Here is a 19810-nt window from a genome sequence, read left to right as displayed (position 1 = left end):
ACAAAATTTCATTATTGCTGGTTAGGGTGTAAACTGGGACAAACACTTTGGAAACCAGTTTGGCTTTTTCTTGTAAAAAATTAAACATCAACTTACCCTAAGACCCAGCGATGCCATTTTTAGGTAATTACCCAAGAGGAATGAAAACATCTGTCCACAGAAAAGACTTGTGAGTGATGTTTATAATAGCTTTATTCATTATAATAAAAAACTGGGAAAAACCCACAAGTGTCCATGGATAGGTAAATGGATAAATGAACTGTGGCATATTCATACAATGAAAACAAACAACTATGATACTTGGAACAAGATGGATTAATCTTAAACTCATTCTGCTGAGGAGGAAGGAAGCCAACTATAAAAGAGTCCATAGGATTTGACACTGTTGATCTGAAGTTCTAGAGCTGGCCAAACTAATACATGGTAGGAATGAGCTCAGAGGTGGCCTGGGGAGAAAGGGAAGGGCCATGGTGGCTGGTAGCGACCGTGAAAAGAAATAAAGGAATGTTTTATGGGGGTAAGTTATGGATACATTCTATGCTTTAATCCAGGTAACAGCTACACAGGTGCATACGTATGTTGAAACTCACCAAACTGCCCACTTAAAATATATGTGTTTAGCTGTTTGCAAATTATACTTTAATAAAATGGAGTCTATTTATTTTAGAGAGCGACAGCTTGTGCAAGAGCATGCAGGGGAGGGGCAGAGGGAGAGGGAGAGAAAGTCTTATGTGGACTCAGCACTGAGCCAGAGCCCCACGTGGGGCTTGATTTCATGACCCTGAGATCAGGACCTGAGCCAAAACGAAAAGTCAGAAGGTTTACCTACTGCACCACCCCTGAAATTGAAAACTTAATACGTGGGTTTAAAAGGAGACCAGAAGCAATAGGGAAAATTGGTAGATTGGAACATAAAGAAATGATCTGGAACATAGCACAGAGACAAAGAATGAAAAGGCAAGAAGGACTAACACATTCAAATTGGCACTCTAGTAGGAAAGCAGTGAGAAATGCCCCAGCAGGAGCCACAGGGAGCAGAGATGAGCTGCCCTCCCCGAGCCTTGCCCAGGCTGCAGAGTCACGAGCAAAAGAAGTCATTGTGGTTTTAAGCTGCCTAGGGTGAGCTAGTTTCTTACGAAGCTGTGGATAACTAGAAGAGGTTTTGAGAGGTTTTGATACCAGAAATCTGGTGTTGTAACAAAAACCTAAACAATACAGTTTTGGCTTTGAGCCCTGATGGTGGTGGAAGCCAAAGGACCTGGAGGAGGCCATCGTGTAGACAGGAAGGGATGTGAGAAAGGTATTACCAGAAGCTGGAAGAAAGAAGACACTTGCATGTGGGAACATAACATTTAACGGTATTACCACCTGTGGTAACGTGTAAACTAGAAAACGTATCTAATGAGCCTATGATCTAGCTAGAGGAATTTCCAGGCAGAAAGGGGCTTCCAGGCTTCTCCGAGTTGCTTATAATAAAATGAGAGAGCCGAGAGGTAGAGCAATGAATAGCTCTCTAAATATAAAAAAGCTTCCCACATGAATTGAAAACTTACGTCCACACGAAAACCTACACACAAATGCTTGTAGAAGCTTTACTGACAATTGCCAAAGCTTGGAAACCACTAAGATGTCCTTCAATAGGTAAATGCATTAAATGAACTGTGGCACAAATATACACTGGGGTACTACACAGCAATAACAACAAGGAGCCGTCAAGCCACGGAAAGACAGAGAGTAAACTTAAATGCACATTTAGAAGCGGAAGAAGCCAATCTGGAAAGGCCACATAGTGTATGACTCGAATCGTATGACATTTCTGGAAAAGGTAAAACTATGGAGATGGTAAAGAGCTCAGAGATTCCAGGGGTTTGGAAGGGAGGAGGGGTGAATAAATGAAATACAGGAGACCTTGTAAGAATGTTCATAGTTGCGTTGCTTGAGTAAAAAACAGAACAACAAAAATCTCCACGAACAATAGAATGGATAAATAATGTACAGTACGTTCATATAATGCCCTACTATGTAACAGTGGCGATTAACGAACTCAAGCTCAGTGCAAGAGCACAAATGAATTTTAAAAGCACATTGAGCGAAAGAAGAAAGTGCCTATAGAATCACTGAGCTCTACCTCTGAAACTAATGATACACTGTATGTTAATTAATGGAATTAAAATTAAATTAAATTAAAAACAAACAAAAAAGAAAGTGCCTGTATAGTAGGAGTCCATTAATATAATGTTCAAAACCGGCAAAACTAAACCACATTGTTTAGAGTTATCTATCCGGGTGGCAGAACTAGGAAGAAATGAGGAACTGTTCACCATAAAAGTCAGAACAATGGTTACTTTAAGGAGATGGGGAACGGAGTGTGCCCAGGGAGGGAACACCCTGGGGGGTTCTGGGGTGATGCCAGTGTTCTAATTCTTGACCTGGGTGATGGGTACACAGGTGTTCACTCTAAATGTATTTATTGCTCTACATTGATAGGCTTCTTCCTCCTTTTGCGTCATACTCCATAATTTAAACAGAATGGGCAGAAAGTTTAAGTAGCTTTCTCAGGTTCAAGGGGCTAGCCCCTCACAGGTTCATACAGAGCAGTCCTTCACCAAAACCTCTTCAAGTCTGTGCTACAGAGCTGTCTGTCTTAGTTAATACTAATTAGTTAATACAGAGACCTCTCAGGTAATGCTTATGTTGTTTTACTTGTTACTCTTTTTACCTGCTTGCTTGATGACTTTCACCCAGGTGTCCATCTCTCCTTTGCTAGTTTTCCAAACGTGCTTAAAATAATAAAAGGGATTTCACTTTTGCTTTGCAAGACCCTAGTTTGGAAGTAATAGTAAAAGGAATAGGCACGGTTTCTTTCTTTTTGCATTCTTACTGGGACAACCCTAAACCCCAAAGAGCTGGATGCCTGGGTCTCCTAGAAGGAGCCCAGGGAGTCGAGGAGACTGCAAAGAGGAAAAACCCAGAGATTTTATCTCACCACATATATTTTTGCCCAGCGAAGGACTCTGTTTCAGCTTGGATGTTAATCCAGAAGGGACTTATCCAGCCAACGGGAACTGGGGTTTAGCAACACGACCCCTGTCATCAGACCATGAGCAGGACGGGGAGAGAGCCAGGCAGCTCACTTCACCCTCAGACTGGAGGGAGAGAGGATTGAAGAGGGAGTTGACACAGAAAATGGAAAGAAAAGCCATTCTCTGTTGATTAAAACAGACAAGCAAACAACAGCTCTAGATCCAGTAGACACAGCAAAGCCTTCAAGGCAATAAGATGGATGGATTACCTGTGAAAAAATATGTAAGAAAAGAGATCCTTAGGTCAAAAGCAACACCCCTCCAGCCCAAAGGGGCCTAGGACAAGGACAGCGTGGAACTCTCCGAAGACGAACTGCAGGGGGTAGAAATCATATGGCCCTGGTCACAGAGCCCAGAAGAGTTTTGAATCCAGGGCCTTCGAACTCCTAACCCAGCCTTCTTCTTCCAGGCCTGACTGCCTCCAGGGTCAGAACTGGACTGGCTGGGATACAGTGGGAGACGCGAGCCCTGCAACATCTCAATGGGCTTTGCAGACAAGGACCAAAGGCTGCTGCCCAGCAGGGGAGATGGTCCAGAAGCAGGGCTGGTACCTCGTGGTGAGTGATGGGGATCCCAGGCTGCTGGTGAAGCTGGGAAGCCCCTTAAAGGTAGCTGGGAGTTGGGGAGTGAAGGGATTCGCACATGCCACCCCAGAATATGTCACCTGGGCATATGCTTATTTTGACCTGAAGCCACTTGAGAAATGGTAGATTTAGGGAGGGCTCTTTGACCTCCCCTTTTCTACCTAAGTTTTCCTGTGAGAAAACTGGCCTCCCTCTACTAGGAAAAGAACATTCTTTTCACTGGAGACTGGCGTCAATGTCAAAGTGGACGTGTACAAACAAACCTACTGAAATGGCCCACATCTTCGATTAGCTTCCTGTATACATTTCCCAGTCACTGTCACGCAATTGACTGTCCCCAGCCCAAGCCCTTTTGTCTTGTTACATCTCCACGATTTATTATCCTTTGTGGAAAAAGTATATAAGCCCTTGGGCCTAATGCTTCTTCAAGTCTTCATTTTCCTCTGGAAGACTCCCATGTAATCATACGAATATTAAATAAAACTTGTGTACTTCCCTTCTATGAATCTCTCTTATGTCCATTTTATGAGTAGGTCTGGTCATAAAACCTGAGAAGGTTCCCCTATAGGAACAAAGTCAGCTGGACCACGACAGCCAATTCTTCTGGTCCAGAGTTTCCTCCCTCAAGCTTAGTGCCCAGGAACAAGCTCTGGCAGAAACCATGTCAGTGAGCTAAGCATGTGTGCGAATCAGGGTGAACAACAAGGGCATGGAAATGCCTTCGCAATGTCCGCGAAACAAGAAAATGCTTCTTAAAGAGAATGGGACTGGTAACTTTCTCTAAGTTTGCAAAGTATTTGGTGAGCCCTTCGGAGTCAGTTATCACTCATCAGAGGGCTGGGCAGTCCCAACCATAACTGCTTGATCCCCCCTGGGGGACAAATACAAACTGTCATACAACTGGCACTTTGCAGTGTTCTCACATCTCTTCTCTCGCTCCCCTGACTCTGTGGTTTGCTGGAAAGAAGGAGACTGTCATATCGCTCACAATGGGAGCAGAGCAGACAGCAAGAGCACCCTTCTCAAGGTGACTTCACTGGCTGATTCCCCAGTCGCTTACCATGTACCTGTTCGTTATGGTAGACGCTTCACCATCATGTGATTCAATCCTCACAACATCCTCAGAAGTAGAAACTACCCTCATTTTAGAATTATACTTCACTGCAGGGGAGGCTGGGTGGCCCGGTCGGTTAAGAGCTTGCCTTTGGCTCAGGTAATAATCCCAGGGTTCTGGGATAGAGCTCCACGTCGGGCTCCCTGCTGAGCTTCCTGCTTCTCCCTCTCCCTCTGCACTCTCTCTTTCTCTCTCTTCAATAAATAAATAAAATCTTTAAAAAAAAAAAAACAGGAGGGGCGCCTGGGTGGCACAGCGGTTAAGCGTCTGCCTTCGGCTCAGGGCGTGATCCCGGCGTTCTGGGATCGAGTCCCACATCAGGCTCCTCCACTATGAGCCTGCTTCTTCCTCTCCCACTCCCCCTGCTTGTGTTCCCTCTCTCGCTGGCTGTCTCTATCTCTGTCAAATAAATAAATAAAATCTTAAAAAAAAAAAAAAAAACCTCCAGTTGTTAAAATTGTGGAGGGTTGGAATTTCCTTTAAAAAAAACAAAACAAAACAGGAAAAGGTAAATAAATCTATTATAAAATGTAAAATTCCTGTTTTTAAGGACACCATAAAGAGAAAGCAAAGATTCTCACAAACTGGGGGGGAAATGCCCACAAACTTGAAGAATTCATTTCAAATACATGTAACAGACAGAGCATTAATTATTATCTACACAATAAAATAAACCCCATAGAAAATTCGGCAAAAGACTTAAAGAGGCACCTAACCTAACAAGAATCTTTTATAATCAATAAACATATCAAAAGATGCTCAGTTTAATCACCAATTAGAAAAACGCGATTTTCTATCATAATGAAATACATTTCACACCTGCAGCAGAAACTTAAAAGTCTGAAACTATTAATTGTTGGTGATGTGGAAGCAGCCAGGATATTTCTGTGCTGATGGTGGAGGGATGAGTTGGTATAACCACTTTGGAAAGTAACCTGGCATCCCATGAGAAGTATCTGCGTAGACTCCAATGGTTCTTCTTAGCGACCACCCCAGAGAGACTTCCACCTGTGCATGTAAAGACACCAAAATGGGTAATCATAGCAGCACTGTTTGTAATAGCAAAACCGGAAGCAACCCAAAGTCTGTCAATGATGACTAATTAACTGTGTGACATGTTCGTACGACAAAGGAAAAGGAGTGAATGGTAGCTGCGTGAAACACCGTGGATAAATCTCAAGAACTTAATATTGAAGAAATGCAGCAAATCACCAAGGAATACATGCTGCGTGTCTCTGTTTACCTACGTTCCGAATCATGTAAGTAGAAAGCAAGGTATTGTGTAAGGATACAAACATAGGTGGCAAAACTCTTAAGGAAAATCAAGACAACACTGAAACCAAAACTCACAGAAGAAGGAGACTCTGAGGTGGCAGGAAATAGGGCAATGATTGTGGACTTGGCACACAGGCAGCTTAAAAAATACCAATCCAGGCAAGATGTGGACAAAGCTGTATGGTGCAGTGGCGTTCGAAACGGCAAGAACAGAGAAATGCCCTGAAAGGAAGGAATTAAATGAATTATGATATATTCCTGCAATGAAATAATATGCAGTCATAACAAAGAACACAGAAGTTTTTTATGAACCAATATGGAAATGTTATGCTATGTTATTTGACGGAAAAAAGAAAGGTTGAGAACGGTGCTTACGAGATGTTGCCGTTTGGGTGACAAAGTAGAAAAATGCATCAAGCATCCTGGGTGGGATGTACAAGAGCCAGATAAGACTGGTTGTGTCTGGGAAGGAACGAGGTAGGTGAAAACCTTATACTTTAGGTCATGTAAATAAAATACCTAATTCTAAATTTAAAAATTTTAAGTGCGACATAATTTACGTAAAATTATATGGTGTTCAGAACTTACTTGCAAGCACTCCAGCAAGTTGAAAATTAAAAGTCTAAACAGATGAGCAGCGATGAGCAAAATGTTGATGATGTTGCAGCAGGTTATGGATGGAGGGATGTCTGCCTTTGAAATTTTCCGTGACAAAAAATTATGTAGAAACCTGCAGAGTTCTGGGTCAGAACTCAGACTGAGCACACGGGCTGACATCCTCTCCACCTCCAGATCCCACAAAAATAACGTGACATGCATTTTAAAGCTCTATCCACAACATAGCTTGTCATTTAAAATTCTGTCCACAGCAAAGCCAGAATCAACCTACAGAGATGATCTTATAAATTATCATATAGCCACCGGAAGTGAAATCAGGCAGCTGGAGCCCAGAATCCACAGCTCAATAGCCCTTAGGAGGGATTTATTACACTTGGGGGTCCAGGTTAACACATTTTCATTTGGTCTCCTCCGCTTGCAAATGGAGGTGGGGGGGTGGAGAAGGATGCATGGGTCGCACCCGTCCTGGGGTGAGAGCAGGTGTCTCTATCTCAGAGGTGACATGACCGAATTCTGAATGCTGAGAAAGTGTACATACTCTGGAAGAGAGGTCACATATCCAAATTAAGATAGATCACACTTTTAATACCAAAAGCCTTGAAATGATGCCCATTTCTATCGGTAGGGGACTAATTGAATGAGCTCTGATCTATCCAGGTAATGCAATAATATGAGACCAAAAGAGGAAGCAAAAACTATCAACACTGAAACAGAGACATCTCCAGAATGTGTGATTAAGTGAAAAGCGCAATGAAGAAAAAGGCACATGATGCTCTCACTTATCGGGGGACGGAGTGCTGCGAGTGTTTGTACTAATTTGCTTACCTGCGGTTTTTTTAAATAGAAAGAATAATAGAAAACATATAAAAATGGCTACCTGTCCAGGGAGGAGGCAACCGGGAGGGGCCGCCGATGGAGGGTGACACGGAGGGAAGGCACACTTCTCTGCACAGACCTGGTGTTGCCCTCAGCTCCTGCAGCTGCCCCGCGCCCGTCCTCACTACCTTATTCTGCCCAATCTACTCAGGGCTGGCCCCCAGATTCTGCTCCCAGCTTCCTGGAGCTCTGCTTCTTTGTGAGGACTGTGGCTTTGCTGACTTTCTGGATTGCCTGGCCTTGATGGCTGCCACAGGGCCCCCGGCCCCCCAAGCCTCTACCCCCGATCCCTGCCTGGATGCTGGAGGAAGCAAACCCAGACGCTGTTGACCATCCCTACTGTTGTTACTTGAGTGCCACCAAGATGCACAGAAAAATTTCATGGGCCAAAAAACTCGGTCTGATCACTGGGTAGTGTGGCCCTAGGTCCTCCCAAGTCTCCTAGCCAGGCCTTTTACAGTTGAATTGTCTCATGCTTCTAGGAAGAGTGTACCAGCAGGCTCATGGCCCGCTCCACTCCTTAGGGAGCAACTGGTAGGTGTTTCGGGCTCAGGGGGAGGAGGCCAGGAAGGTCAGAGTGCATGGGGTCTCCGGGCCTGGGGCTCAGACAATTAGGGTGCAGAAAGTGTGTGCATGAGTGTGTGTGCCTGGGTGTCTGTCTGTGTGCGTGTGTGACAGAAGCAGAGAGAAATTGTTCAAAAGCTTTAAAGAAAGCTTCCTCTTTCCCATCATAAAGAGAAGGTACTCAGAATTACAGCCGTGGCAGAAACTGCCTTTCTCAGACCCCCTGGCTCTAGATGGGGCCCCATGACAGTGCTCCGCCGTGGAACGTGTGCAGAAGGGATGTGGGTCGCCTCGGGGCCCAGGAGGTTAAGAGCAGGGATCTCTTCTTGTTCTCCTTCCAGGGCCCGATGCCCGGGAGCCTCTTGGAAGCCATGTATTCAAGGTGGCGGGGAAAGAGCCCGGCTGTGGAATCGGCCCTTGGAGGCAAGTCACCAGGAACGCCCGTTTTCGACTTGACGTGGGTGAGACACACAACAAAACAAAACCCTCCTACTTGATTGGAGTCGTGGTGCATTTTGGGGCCGATTTGTTGTAGCTGCTAGCTTTCCCTAAAGTAATACACGTGGGTTTCCCAGTCGAGTCCCATTCAGCATCTGGACCCCAAGAGAAGAGTGTGGGTTCCCCCGATGGGTTCCTCTGTTGGCCAGCAGCAATGTGCCCAGGGCTTGGTTGGTTCAGGCCTCACCCTGCCTTCCACCTCCTCATTGCACTCCCCCAATAACACGGGGGCAAGGCAGGGCGGCTCATATTGTTCCCGTTTCAGAGCAAAACACTGAAGCTCACGTGGGGAAGTGACTTGTCCTCCCTCTTTTCCCTGAGCCACAGAGGTGCGCTAACTCCGAGGGGCTCACCAGAGCCCCAGGAGCCAGTGTGCGCTTTTCTGGAAACCACGCTTCGTGAGAAAGGGGAACCGGTTCTCTGGACGGGACAGGACTTCATGATCTGGCTCGGAGATTGAGCTGCCATGGCCTCATTATCCACGGCCCAGGAGAAGCCACTTGGGGGACAGCAGGGTGTCTGTGGGAGGAAATCGCAGAAACCTCCTCCCAGAGCCAAACGTCTGTTTTCACACCAGCTGCAAAGTGCAAAATGATATTCAATTGTCAACATCTTTCCCCTGGTCTAAAGAATCTGAAATCCTATCTGGGTCTGTCTGTCATCAGAGCTGTGGTGGGGCGAGGGGGCCACGACACAGAACCTTGGGCACCTACAGCAGACGCCACGGTCTCCGGGCTTTGGGAATTGGGGCCGAGCCCCCTCGCTTGCCCTGATGCTCAGCTTTCTCCTGTGTAAAGCTGGCACTTCAGGCCTGGGAGGTTTGTGATGAGGATTTTATTTATCTATCTATTTATTTATTTATTTATTAAAGATTTTATTTATTTATTAGAGACAGCCAGCGACAGAGGGAACACAAGCAGGGGGAGTGGGAGAGGAAGAAGCAGGCTCATAGCGGAGGAGCCCGATGTAGGGCTCGATCCCATAACGCCGGGATCACACCCTGAGCCGAAGGCAGACGCTTAACCGCTGTGCCACCCAGGCACCTCTGTGATGAGGATTTTAAAATATCATATGTAAAAATCTTTTTGTAAGCTGTGACGGACTCAGCCGACGTTATCTCATTGAGCGAGACACTGTGCTTGAAAGACCTATCTGGGGCCTGTTATGCAAGTAGATGGTCGGCTTAAAACCAGTTTCACTTATTTCCTCCGATAGTCCTGCTATGAATATTATCGTGGCTCAAGACCACTGGCACAATGTGAAATCTCAGAGGATAGTAAGACCTCTTCTCATCCTATATTATTGCTTATTATCTTCCTATGGCCAATTGTACTTACCCAAAATGGCGACAGCCATGTTTTCAGTCCCCTGTAGCCTTCTAGAACCTTGCCACTCCCAGTCAAGATAGAATTTATTTCTCCTTGAACGTGGCTGGGGTGCTGTGACTGCCTCTGTTGAGCAGTATACGGCAGAACGATGCCTCGTGATTTTGGAAGCTGGTTCATAACGGGCAATGTGGTGTCTACTAGGACCCCTGGGGATGCCTGTCTTTGAAACCAGGCACCATGCCGTGAGGGAGCCCAAACTAGCCCACAGGGGAGTCCACATGGAGAAGCCCGTCAAAAGGGACTCAGGGCCCGCCCTCCTCTCCCCAATAGCCATCATCAACCACCAGACACGTAAGGGAACAAACCTTTAGATGATCCCAGACCCCAGATTTTGGGTGTCCCAGCTGAGACATCATGGAGCAGAGACAAGTTGTCCTTGTCTCAACTCCCGACCCACAGAATCAGTGAGCATAATCGGTGGTTGCTTTGCGCTGCTAAGTTTCGGAGTAACATTTGGGGGAGCCATCGCACCTGGGACCTTTCCCCAGTAGACCACAGACCTCTTGTCTCATCTGCCTCATCCTTAGCAAGCTGCACCGAGAACTCAGTAAATGGTGGCAGCCTGGTCCTTCTTTAAGGACGCTTGACTCTTTTCAGTCATTTTGGAGAGCCTCTGTGCTCAGGGAGGCCGGGACTTCTGAGGTCTGCAAAGGTGTTTATTCCTTCGTTGAATATTCGCTGAATGTGTAACGGGACAGAGGGCTGTGCTGGAGATAAGACAGTGAGCAAATCAGACGTGGCCGTGGCCCATGCAGGGCTCCCAGTGTGGTTGGGAGTGGATGGGACAAGTTATAAGCAAAGGGGGTACACAACTATTCTAAGTTGTAATGAACACTACTGAAGGAAACACACAGAGCGAACGTGGTGAATGGTCCCGAGAGGAGGGATCTGAATGGTGAGCAAAGGCCTCTCTGAAGATAATCACGGGGGACAGGGGAAGAACATTCTAGGTGGATGAACAATGCACGCAAAGGCCCGTGCGTGAGGGAAGGGCCAGGAATGTTTGGGGAAATGTGAGACCAGTGCGGTGGGGTGTGGGGGTCCAGGGCAGGGCTGGAGGCTTCAGAGGTGGAACAGGTGGGCCACGACAGGCTGCTTGGACTTTCCTCTAAAGGGTGTGGGTCAGGTGCCCAGGGAGGACAGCCCTCCGCTGTGAACTGAACTCCAACATCGTGCCAGTGTAGACGGCCTTACGCTCTTAGCTACTGAGGAAGTGGCCAGTTGTGACTCTCTCTCTCTCTCTTTCTCTCTCACTCTCCTCTCTCACACACACACAGAGCACACCCACACAATATTAACCAAAAGTAGGTAAATAAGAAATAAAGATCTTCTGAACAACTGACTCATGACCACCAAGTGGACACACAATTACCACACCCTCTACTGTTCAAAAAGCCTCTTAGGCCTCACGGAGCCCATTCTTACTTCACCCCCAGTTCTGGCAACCCTGGTTCTCTGCTTGCTGAGCTGTTAGCGGCAGCAGCAACCCAGGAGGGATTCCTGGGGGAAGCCACAAGCAGTCCCGGCTGACAGCCATGAGTAGGAGAGGAGGCCAAGAGCTTCAGGGTCGGGTGGTGGGACCCCTGAGTGCCTGTCTCTCCCAGCAGCAGGACACGCTCGTGGTTTAATTAGCTCAGCATCCCTGAATTAAGAAAGCAAGGCCATTTGTAGCATTTTAATATTTTTCAATAAAATTTTTTATTAAAGCAAGTAAAACCAATATACAGTGTCTATAGCATGTTCTAGAATCATTTCTATTTAAAATGCTAGAATAAAATTTCAGTGTTTAAAGCGGCAATAATAACGACGGTGACCGGCACGTGTATTTTACACTAGCTACCGTTTTCCGGGCACCGTGTTTTACCCGCTTAATCTTCACGATGGGCATTAGGTTTCTAGAAATGTCACCCACGTGACACCATCACCCCCTTTCTCAGCATACCTCCTCCAGAGTGTCGTGTGTCCCCCCCCCCCCCCCCCCCCCCCCCGCTCAACCACGCACATGCGCAGAGCCTCCAAGGAAGCGCACTCACGATGTACGCAGATGTTTGCTTCTTCCCCTCCGCGAGCCCGCCGAATAAAATCCACACTCTGCTTGGGCAGGAGCAGGGAGCGGCTGCATGAGACCCCAAGCAGGACGGCCCACTCTGGGCAGGAGCTGCGGGGCAGGTCGGGAGTGGGGAAGGCAGGATGGTCGTGTGGCCCTGGCGGGCAGGAGGGGCTTAGGCTCTGCCCTCTGTGCGCTGCCTGGCGGTCTGTCGGTGCCTTCTGAGTGTGGTCCCCTTCCATCTGCTGCTGCCTGAATTGTGTTTTCCCACGCCCGGGCCTGCCCAAGTTGTCACCAGCTGTGACCAGCTGTCAGCCAGTTGTTAGCACTTGGCTCCCCTCTCTGCCACGTGACAGCCCCCCTCGCCCGCCAAAGCCCAGAAGAGCTTTCCAACAGGCAGCCTCGGGGACAGACGGCATTCAAGACCTGAGGACCCCACAGTCAGGGGGGGACCCCGGTGAGAGACCCGCAGAGCCACGCAGCCAGAGACGGAGCCCCGGACACACAAGAACGGAGTCAGAGGGTGGGAATCCGAGAAAAAGAGAGAGCAACAGGAGAGGAGCAGAGAGACAGATGTTCACTAGAAAGCAGGGACACACACACACACACATGCACACACACGGGGGGGGCAGGGACACACACACACACATGCACACACACGGGGGGGGGGGGGCAGACAACGAAGACTCATTTCCACCCACCGACCGTGGCTCCCAGGAACTGGGGGCCTCCTCCGCCAGCTACTCAACCACCAAGCCCGACGAGGAGCCTCGACACGACATCCCCGGGACGGCTGGACGGGCAGAGCCCCCGCCCCGCCCAGGCCTACAGTCCGAGTGTGCGTGTTTACAAGAGTCCCCGGAGATGCGCGTGTACATGGCGCAGGAGAAGTGTGGCTCGGACTCACGGTGCTGGTCTCTAGGCGGCAGCAAGTTTGAGGCCGACAGGCCGAGTGTGCCCTTCCACTCTCACGCTGCGAACTGAGCTCGGGAGGACAGGAGGAGCCGCAGGGAGCACCTGTCCTCTGGGCTCTGAGCACAGAGCCAGGGAGAGGGCCTGGCAGCCAGCCCGCAGCCAGCTCTGCCCCCCCTCCCTTCCTCCTGGCCCCTCTCTGCTCTGCCTTTGCCCCTTGTGGGCCCCTCCAGCTCCTCGTCCCCTCTTCCAGAGGGTCCCATACTTCCTCTCCTTCAAGGCCAGTCCCAGACAGGAGGTCTCCTTGGGTACGCCCAGAAGATGGAGCCCTCCTCCCCTCACCCCTCCTGGCCAGAGCCAGAATAGTGCGGGCTGCCAACCCACTGGACGGTCCCATATTACCAGGCTGTTTCGCTGACTGCTCTCACTCAGCACACAGAGTAGAACTGAGTTGAGTACTTCTGTCATCCTCATTTCACAGGTGGATACATCGAGCTTAGAGGGCTCCCTGTCTTCATTCATCATACTTAGGGGACATGTGTGCCGAGGTGGGCAACCAGCTGGTCTAGTGGCCCTCATCCGTCAGACTTCTGCACCCAGATGGTGGGCCCTGGAGGGTGGGGCCAGCCAAGCCCAGAGGAGGGAGCAGGAGCCCACAGAACCTCAGCTGCCTCGCCAGAGATAAGGGGGCTTTGTACTCCGGGCTATTTCCTACACCAAGGAATTCCATGCAGGCCTATAGGCTGCTGGCTGTCTCCTGGGGAAGAGGGGGGGGCGGCACAAATGCCTCGGAAACATCAAGAATGACAATTATTATTTATTCATGAACTCAGGACCTGCTTGGTTCCACAAACGGGGGTCTTCCCTGGAAAAGCCCCTGTCTCCAGCTCTCAGCCTCAGGCCCCCTGAGGGGCCCCTCTGCCCGCAGCCTGTCACTGACTGAAGTTGGACAGGGCATGGGGGTTCCCCCACTGGAGGCTGCAAGGGTGGCCCTAGACAGGGGCAGGAAAGAGGGGCCGCCCAGGGACACCCCCAGCCCCCCCAGCTCTGGGGTGCACAGATCTGCTGTGGAGAGAGAAGACACCACCTTATCCACCTATCAGCTGGGTCTCCTGGGGCAACTGACCTCACCACTCTGGAAGTCAGGTTTTGGACTGTAAATCGGGACAATGGTCCCTGCGCTGTCTATCTAGAGGGCTGGGGGAATCTAAAGAATGTGCAGGTTCCATAAAGTGCTAAAAAGATGACAGGACAGTGGCCCTTCCACTGATCTGGGCAGGAACAGCCCCCACTAGAGGAAACCACTTCCGACTTCGATTTTAGAGATGATCTATTAAGCCATTGCTCGGGGAGCACAATTTACATTATGCCCATCACAGTTTCTTGTTGCTTGTAGAAGTCTGTACTTTCTTGATATAAAGAACGGGTGACAAAGGACTGATGGTCCTCAGCGGAGAGAGTAAAAGGAAGTCGCTGGCTCTCCAGAGCCGCTGGAATGGGACACAGGGATTGCTTGGGAGCTATAAAGATACGGTAGTGGAAGACTTTTTTTACTGATGTTTCTGCAGGAAAAGTAATTTTATTTTTGCTGGTCTGACACCCTCATGGAAACAATTACTTTTAGCACATGGTTTCTGAGATTTCATATGAATGCAACATTCCTGCTTGAGCAGGACAGCCTGCTTGGAATCCCTACCATGGGCTAAGCTCTTCTGTCCTATTTTATCCTTTCATCTGTGGCACGAGGTGGTGATCACCCCCATTTTCCAGGTAAGAGAATGGAGGCCTGGGGAGAAGTAGCTTAGCTAGGCTTGCATAGCAGGTAGCAGGGAAGGCATATGAAGGAGGGCTTTGGGTCTCCAGAGTCTTATTTTTAGCTGCCATACTCAACCCATCTTCCTTGGTGTGAAAGGTTCCCTACGTGGCTCCAGCCCATACCCACCAGATGACTGGGACTGGCGGGGGCAAGAGCCTCTTGTAAACTGTGAAGTCCTCCACATAGGTCAGAACTTTTTACATCAAAGCTCTAATTTATTACAAGTAATTTAGAGTTTGTTATTTCCTCCAACGAAGCCTTGTTTTTACAGAAGGAACCACCACAGGGTTCCTGGAATAATGAGCATTTAAAATATTACCAAACACAACTTTCCAGGAGCACAGTCTGCTGAAAGGAAGTGAGGCGCACTTCGGGCTGGGAGGTGAAATCTCTGGAACTTAAGATTTTGCAAGGGCAAGAGCAGCTCAGCTCAGGCCTCCTCTCGAGGACAAATGCTTTTTGGTCACCCCATCCTGTTCACAGCCCTGGAGCAACCAACTAATTTTTTTTTTACTAACATTATTATTTATCATTATTATGCATATAGTGACTTAACGCTTATGGTAGGGCCTGAGACAGTTATTATTTCCAATGAGGCTCAAAAAGGTTTAATATCCTGTCCAAGATGATAAAACAAGCATCACTCAACAGCAATGCACAACCATATGGTCCAGCAACTCCACTTCTGAGTATATCCACAAAAGAATTGAACGCAGGGATTTAAACAAATACTTAGCGTACCCACGTTCATAGCGGTATCCTTCATGATGGCCAAAAGGTAGAAAAAAACCCAAATATCCATCAAGGGTGAGTAAATAAAGAAAATATGGTAAGTACATACGATGGACTATCAGTCAGCCTTAAAAAGTTAAGAGATGTTCACACACGCTACCACTTGGACCAACCTTGAAGACAACCTGCTAAGCGAAATAAACCAGGCACAGAAGAATACATATTGTATGATTCTACTTAGACGAGGTTCCTAGGGTAGTCAAATTCAAAGTAAAAGTAAAATGTTGGTTGCCAGGGACTGAGGGGAGGGGGTGGAAATGGGGAGTTCATGTTTAATGGATATGGAGCTTCTATTTGCAATAATGAAGGGTTTTGGAGGTGGAGGGTGGTGATGGTTGCCCAACAGTGTGAATGAACTTAATGCCACTGTGCTGTATACACAAAAATGGCTAAAATGGTGAATTCCATTCACGTTTTATGTTATATGTATTTTACCACAATTAAAAAGCAAAGTCAATGCACGAACTGAGTAACAGTGATGGTTGCCATTTACTGAGTACCCAAGACATAGCAATACAACCTTGTGAGGTAGTTCTTACTCTTCCGATCGTAAGATGAAGAAAATGAGGCTCAGAGTGGTTCCGGACTACCCCCAAAGTCATAAATCCGGAGAAATAAAGCTGGGATTTAAAGCCAGGTCTTTCTGGTGGTCTCTCCAGCTTCTCTGTGCTGCCTCCTCTCCTCTGAGATCCTTAGTGCCCTCTGAGTGGTCTTTGGTAAAAGGATTTTGTTTCTTTCACAGAAAACTATCAGCAAAGGGCATTTAGCCTCGAATCATTATTAGGGGCTGCCTCTGGCACCAATTCAGTGTGGCTTGGGGTTATTTCCTCCCCATGCGGCACCTTGGCTTCCCCATCAGGCAAACTGGTGGCTGGCCTGCAAGGGCACATCCAAGACCCTCATTCCAACACTCTCTCACACTGCATAGCCACTCAAACAGAAATGTCTAAAAAGAAGCCAAATTCGTAGGTCGACCAGAAGTCCCATTTTGCACCAGACAGTCTTAGTTTCTGACTGTTGTCTTTCAAAAGTATCCTGGTTTGGATGACAGGCTCACCCTGCAAATGCACCAGCTAGGTTTTGTTTGGGCAACGGCTGGCTTCAGATCTCACTGGCAGAGTTGCCTCTTCTAAATTCCTATTACTGTTTGGTTTGAAGCCTATGAGGTAAAACCATCGAAAGGTCGTCAAGATTGATACTGCAGGCTTTGCTTTGAAGTCATTCAATGGGGACAGTTATAGGCATCTTTGTTTAAAATTTGCAAGCCAAGATCCCTAATGATTTGTTTGTTTCTGTTTCAAAGCTTTACAATGTTTTTATTTATTATCTGATAGGGATTATACTTTGATTCTTAAAAAACACAATAATTCAGTACAATGATTTTTTAAAAATCTCAGTGTAGGGCCAGCACATGCAAAATGTCTGATGGAGCAAGATTAGTAGGAGGAATAACTATTACGAGGTGTTTAGGAGTTGTTACTTAGAAGAACCACACTTTTATACAAGTAGAGTGAGTCAAAAATTGTCTAGTTGATATTCTGTGGCAATTTGTTGTCACTCTGAGAGGGTTTTAAATTTTTTTATTTTTTTGAAAAGCAATATACATTCCTTTAAGATAATGTGAAAATATAGAAAAATATAGAAAGACAATAATCCTATTACCCAAGATCCCTACCATTACATTTTGACATGTATTTCTAGTTATTTTTGTATTCATGCATGTATCATTTTTTCAAAAACAGCACACATGCTACATTCTCTTCTATAACATATTTTTTTCATTTATATGTGAAACACTTTTTTTTTATTTTGTTAAATATATTCTATAAAATCACTTTAGTAACTATGTGGTTGGCCATTATATGGATGTGTCAAAATTTACTCAACTCTGCCCCTACTGTTGGATGTTTCTTTCCAATTTTTTTGGCTTTGAAAGACCAAAAAGAACTGAGAGTCATTTTTTTGGTGAGTATTTTGTGCACATCTAAATTATTTTTGGAGAATAAATTTGGAAATGCGTCTGTTAGGTTAAAGGATATGCAGTTCTAAGGCTCCTAATACATAGTCCTATCATAGTCCCTGGGGAAACTCTAAAACTTCCAAAATAAACACAAAAAAGCAAGAGACATTGAAGGGATAAACATTCCCGACCTCTTCCCCATAACCCACTTCCTCCGTGCCTCATCATCATAGGTTCCAAACCCAAATTGGCCAGATGTTCTTTTACCTGCAGTGTCCCAAGATGGTTGAGCCGCAGAGGGAAGAATCCAAGACGAGGATCTTCGATGCCTAGCTTCTGATCCTGGCTCAGTTGCACCAGTTTGGGTCATAAACAAGGTATCTGGCCTTCTGGACCTCAGTTCCTCCATTCGTGAAACAAAGGGTCCAGCCAGAAAATTATGAAAAGTCCTTCCTGCTCTTACATTAGAAATGAAAGGAAATTGATGAAAATGCTGTAAAATATTAACATGAACTTCTAACTGATCTTAGCTGGGCGTGCTTCCTTTCCCCTTCATTTCAACCTCCTGGTGTCTCACATCTTCCCCGTGCTTGGCTGCATTTTACCTTCTCTAATTTTACCTTCTCTAGTTTTACCCTAAAACTCACCCTTGGACAGGCTTCAGCTGGGTGGCCAACGATGACCAAGCTCTTTTGAGTCATTAGGAATTAGAAGTAATCTTTCCCCAATGCGCTTTTTTTTGCCTTGGTTTAAAGCCTTTGAAATGCAAATCATTCCAACCTGCAGCTAAGGAAACTGGGCTCCATAGGGCCTCCAACTGACCTGACAGCCCATTCTAAGCCCCAAATAGGCAGGACCCTGTGGCCTGCTTCCGAAGATCAAAGGGGCATTGTTCATCTAAAGTTCACCACCAGAAAACCTAGATTAGCTAGTAGTCCCACCCCGCCCCCCACATCGGCTTTAATATCAAACCTCTGTTAACATAGGCAGGACACAAGGGCTCTGGCCAGTGGTCTCAGAGCAGCTCGAGGAAAGAAGCTACTGTGACATCTCAAAAGAGGGACAAGGTAACAGGTAAAGTTGCTTCTCAGATCTCTCGTGATATAGAGCAAATCAAAGGGGTCAGGAGTGGGGATTCTGGAGTTGGCTGGCCTGTACTTGCCTGGAGGAAGGGCCAATACATGCACGTGGAATAAACGAAATGAATTCCTACCCCCAGGTGTAGGTGACAGAGGATTCAAGTGTTTCAGCGGTGCTTTGGCAGTCTCTGCCTTGCCCTTCTTTGAGCTAGTCCGGACTGGTCAATGGAGGTCAGCGAGCTCTGGCCAGCGGGGTGGATTCTGATCTGCCTGACTGCCCCAGGTTCCCACACGTCCCAGCCTGGTTGTCTGGACTCCTGCCCTCTCTTTCCTGTGCATGCCCCGTGGACACACACATTATCTCCACTCCCTCCTGGAATCCCACTAAAATGATAGTAAAGGAATGCAAAGGGCACAGACCACAAGGACAGAGAGAACAGGAGAAGAGACTCCAGCAAACAAGAGATATCCACGAAATTTTAGAAGCTGGAAAACAGAGGACTTAGTGGTGACTGACTAGCAGATAGAAGAATAATCTGTCTTCAGTAGGTTGAGTATACTAGAGAGGAGACAATCTCAAACGAGATGTCAACACATTTCTAACAACGCAAAAACAGATGGATTCAAGGTATCTGACAGAGAAGAGAGAAGAAAAGTGAATCTGACTTCCTTTAGAGACCAACTCGAAATAAGCTGACATGAACCCAAAAACTATGGAAAGGCTCCAAACTGGAGGCCCCAGATTTCTCTGGAGGTGAGGATTCAGAATGAGACTAAACACTGGAGTATCTGTGAAAAAGCTTCATTACAGTAGTTACACCCCCAGTTGCCGCCCCAACCCCCAGGTTCCCATTTGGGCAAAAGGCTGAAAGTTTACTCCCTAAAGAAGTTGAATTGCAGAGATGAATATCATGGAGACGCCAGGCACAGCTGAAAACATGGTGCTGTTTGGTCTTGCAGGCAAGGGGACAAAATGAAAAATACATACACTGCAGACTAACAGCTCCGCCTGCCCCACAGCTCCTATCTCTGTCTGACTCTCCGAGCGGTGGCACGCCGCTTATGCCGCATCTGCCCCTGTACGTTTTTGGCAAGAGAATGGAGAAATTGTCATTGCAGAAATTGACAGATGAAAACAAGAAAGAAAATCTATTATAAGTATTGGCATTTGAAAGTTTACCCAAAGACCCAGTCGGGTCCCCCG

At 47.2% G+C, this 19810-nt stretch overlaps 1 long non-coding RNA gene across 1 annotated transcript; it reads right to left on the bottom strand.

Moving 5' to 3' along the window:
- Positions 1 to 5217: 5217 nt before the first annotated feature.
- LOC123798621 (uncharacterized) lies at positions 5218 to 18824 on the bottom strand. Its single transcript, XR_006781380.2, has 3 exons — positions 17795 to 18824; positions 6132 to 6278; positions 5218 to 5789 (listed from the first exon to the last, which is right to left on the bottom strand). It is a non-coding gene; the product is annotated as an uncharacterized LOC123798621 (long non-coding RNA).
- Positions 18825 to 19810: the final 986 nt, after the last annotated feature.

The sequence above is a fragment of the Ursus americanus genome, chromosome 7 (assembly GCF_024610735.1).
Source record: "Ursus americanus isolate L20-20 chromosome 7, mUrsAme1.1.p, whole genome shotgun sequence".
NCBI classification, from domain to species: domain Eukaryota; kingdom Metazoa; phylum Chordata; class Mammalia; order Carnivora; family Ursidae; genus Ursus; species Ursus americanus.
Note: the sequence above shows the minus strand (reverse complement) of the source record. Positions and strands in the feature narration are given on the sequence as shown.